We start from the raw sequence: 4,569 nt of genomic DNA on the forward strand, positions 1-4,569 counted from the left end.
GGATGTTGACTTCAATGTTCATTAAAGATGAGAACAATGAGACAGAGTAAACTCTTGGCAGGCTTACAGACACTGGAGGATCAGTTGATATGCTCTAGTGCAGGAAGGCTATTTTGGAAGATCTCAATAAGCTGGAGGAAAAGCCTGATAGAAACTTCATAAAATTCCAAAAAGGAAATGCAGAATCCTGCGTCTGGGGCAAATCATTCCCAAGAAACAATTTACTAGGAAGCAGGTTTACGGAAAAGGAATAGAAAAGACAAAAACTCTTCTAGGGAGTGTGTATGCTTCAAAAGCACAAACATAGTGTTCAGAAGTTGCAACAAGGAAAAACCCAGTTGCATAAAAGAAAACACTGGTTCACTGGTTCAAGTGCGTTCAAACATTGTGATTTTTTTTTTTTTTTTACAGGGGAGTTGTTTTATGTCCAGCGTTGGAGATATTCAAAGCCAAACACAGGCTGATCTCTTTGCCTAGAGTATAAGTGGTAAAGTTCTTTGTGATATATTAAATCAATAAAAAGAATACATCAATTTTTATTATATTACAATACTGAGGGTATAGAAAAGACTTCTCTTATGGTCAAATTGCCTTGAATAACATGTGAGTTACGATTTTAAATGTAATCAACTACATTGCTATTAAAATACATTTTTGATGGGAAATAGACAAACTCCAAAATGTGCCTATTACCTGGTATATGCAGTACGACCAGTGCAAGAGTAATTCTGTGTGTAGCACATGTGTAATCCATGTGTGATCATATGAGAGCTTTTTTCCTCTAAAGAAGGTAGAGAAATGTAGAAGTCTATTTTATTTTTATTTTGGGCATTGCTAGTTTAGAATAATCACACTGCAATAAGCCAAACCATTTGGGCTAGATTAAGAATTCAAAGAGACAAATCTTGATAAGAACTCCAGCATCATGACAGGGATGAGTGGGACTAATTGTCAAGTGTTCAGTGGGTGAGAGATTCTTGAACATACTAGACACACATGGTCAGTGTGACAGAAAGAGTTTCAATGTAGTTACTACATGCTCCTGAGCTGAGTGTGTTCATGAAATATAACTCCAGATTGTGCCTAGGTTTATGATGGGACAATGGGTTTTGAGCAATTAATTGTTTTCATTTGCATAAAACTAATTTGGAAGATACATTTCTGAATTACAGTAGAACAACTTTGAACTATCCCTGAATAGTGTTGCCAGCAGTATTCAGTACCAGCTGTTTCAATCTATGTATCAGTTCCACTTGGTCTACATTACTTGCTAACAGAGAAATAAGCAAAGGCCCAACAAATGAGACAATATCTCAAATACCCATATAACATATTCTTTAATGCAGACTTTGAATACGAGACTACCAGTCCTCCAGAAAACCTGTGCCAATACTCAGGCAGAAGTAATACTTACTATGGAGAGTTACTTATCTTACTCCATTCCTGCTGTATGACTCATAGGAAGTGGGGCAGAATCTTATTTTGTGGTTTCATGGCAGCCAAGCCTTCTAAAAACTTCAGCTCACCTTACCCCTTCAACTTGCTTGAATTTGTCCTAAGAGCACTCATAGGAACAGGGCATATTTAAATCATCTCTTTACTAGCTATACAGTGCTATGCAAATGCTCCTACAGAGGCACCGAAGTTGTTAAACCCAGAAAAGGTGTAAACACAGATCTATCTACAAATGTCCTTTATGTGGGATATAAAACATTCTGATACATCTTTTTAATAATAAGGCACAAAAATACATTTAAACCCTAAATCAGATAATAAATATTCTAAGTTAATAATTCCTGCCTCAAAAATAAGTTAGTGTCAGGGTCAAAAGGTTTCTGATAGTTACTAAGCCCAGGCAATTTAAGATGTGACTGAAATGTCCTAAAAGGACATCTCCATTTTCGTGCAGGGAAGATACTTTGAAACACGGCATTAAAAGTGTGACAAGGTTGTCATAGACTACACTGATGCTGGGATCAATATAATAAATGTCTTGGAATTTCTTACTGTTAACAGTGATTTCTAAATTTAATGTTCTAATGCATGCCAAGTCCAATATCAGTAAGGAGTCCTAATCCCCACCCTGAAGAATTAGGGAAGATTCTTTTCAGCACAGAATCAGGCCAGAAGCTCTAAGCCTTTAAAATTTCAAGCTCTCAGGTAAAAAAAAAAAACAAAAAAAAAAAACTTATTTAAACCAACATATTCTTCCAAACTCCTATCTCTTTAAATAAAGGTTTTCCAGTATTGCTGGTCTTTCAAACTTGTACCAGCCTGAACCAATCCTGACAGACTGCAACTTCAAAGTTCCAGCTGTCTAAGAATCCATATAATACCTTTACTGTACAGACACCGCAGTCTCACTACATCTCTAATGCTGTTTGAGAACCAGGTCAGCCTGGTATTTGCTACCTCAAATCCAACCTTCTACACAACTTTTCCTGAAAAAGAAAGAATAAAATATCTACAGTGTTTTCATTGTCTTCTACCAACAGAAACACTGTTGATAAATTTTTTAATCGATTTTTAACTTTTATTTCTTCTGTAAATCTAACAGGGATTTAGGAGCATAGTTGATATAATTCTTAAGTAAATTCTAACCACAGACTCTGTTTGTTGATTTTGCATGACTTCATAGATTCTATCTAAGTTTGTCAGTCATTGTTTGAAGATTAAAATGAGAAAATATTAAGAATAAATCACAGAATCTGAGTTTCATTTGGGACAATGTACCCCTTCAACAAACAAAGTTTAACATCTTGCACAACCAGGGTTTTCTATGTTGTCTAGGCAGGTCTTCGTGTTAAGGAGCCACTCAGGCAGTTACATTTGCACCACCAGAGCTGGTACCAAGGCCCCTTTGCAGCTACACACCCCAAACTCACACAGTCAGACCAGGTTTCCTTCCTGGCTCAGGTCTGGCTCAACTCCTGTAGGAGAGTCTCAGACATCAACTGAACTCATTTTAAAAGTCTTGTTTACACTGTAACCTGCTATAGTGTCATATCTTTTTTTTGGGAGCAGGAACAGTGGACATCAAGTTCTTTCTTAAGGGACCAATTTTACTATCAGATAGGTTAGGTTTATAGATGGGTTATCAGATAGGATGGGTTATGTATCTTATTACCAGATCCATTTTAGTTCTTAGAGAGATAGCAGACATAGGTTTAATGAGCTAACACAATTTTATTTTTCTCATTATTTTTGTTTTTGTCAATTTATACTAGTTGTTAAAACCATCCAAAGTACTACACTTCCCTTACCATGTCTTATTGGACAACCTTATGAACTATTTTATTCTCAGTTCATACGTTATCATCTTTTTCCATAAATATGAACTATTCAGTTCAGAACATCTATTATTACCTAAGCATTTACTCATAGCTTTGGCACTAAGTATGAAACCCAGCCCCAAGAAAATTAATTGACATATGGTTTCAGATAATTTCTGGAACTCAGCAGCAAATGGATGCAGTGACAATATGTAATCATGTAGGCAATGCATTCCAGCTGGAAAGAAGTGTTTTGAAAATCTTAATTTCATTTAGATTGCATGTTTGGGGCTTGGTTTTTTTTGGAACTATAGGGTTTCTAAAGCTTTTTATACCAGATCCATCCCTATGTCAGATGGCTAGTTCTTTATGTGTGCATATGAATACAGTGAGATAGAAATAGCTTCTCAGAAAGAAAAAATGATGAGGATCTTGGACCACACACAAGGGCTACTCATGCAGTGAAAAATCTTACCAATGGTCATTCAGTTCTTAATACCATTTCTACTGAAAAGATTATTAAGTGGAGTGAAAAAAAATCTCTGTTTAATTTGATTCTTTACAGAATAGTGGGCAACCTGCTTTGTGGCAACTATTAAGGTTATGGTTGCACAACAGAGAACAACACTGCTGGTTAGCCTTGTCATTGAATAGAAATCTTCCAAAGAGGAAGGGGAGATTGATCCCATCTTAGAAGTTAAATTTTCTATTTGCATTTCAATATCACAAATTGTATATATATATTGCATTATAGCTTCACAGTTTCATAACCCTATTAATATTTCAGTAGTTCTTAAAGATGGGGCCAAATTTGGAGCTCCTGACACTTGAAAAAGCAAGAAGGTATTTAATCTGTCTGAATTAGCTGGCTTTTGCTAACTTTTTACTTTAAACCTTTTTATTTATTTTTTTTTAATTATTATTTCTTATTTGGTTTCTGTTTTTAGTTGCGGACATTCATAGTTATTTCTGATAGGAAAATAGTCCTCCTGAAGTCTCTAAATCCAAAGGACTCCTCTCAAAGTTGAAAGCTTAAATTGAAAGCCAAATTAAGCCAAAGTTGAAAGCCAAAAGTAGAGATCTTTGTTACTCAAAAGCTTAAGAAAAAAATAAAAAAGAAAACCAAAAATAAACCCCAAACCAACAACAATCAACCAACCAAAACAAACAAAAAACAAGCAATCAAATAAAAACAAACAAACAAACAAACAAAAATCAGGAGGGTGTTCAGTGTCAAAGGAATCTTCCAAATGCGACTGTGGTGAATACGTCTGTGTTTGAAAAAAAAAACCTCACC

The sequence above is a fragment of the Empidonax traillii genome, unplaced genomic scaffold (genome assembly GCF_003031625.1).
Source record: "Empidonax traillii isolate 1590-97213 ecotype Southwest subspecies unplaced genomic scaffold, ASM303162v1 scaffold1302:size208794, whole genome shotgun sequence".
Classification (NCBI taxonomy): domain Eukaryota; kingdom Metazoa; phylum Chordata; class Aves; order Passeriformes; family Tyrannidae; genus Empidonax; species Empidonax traillii.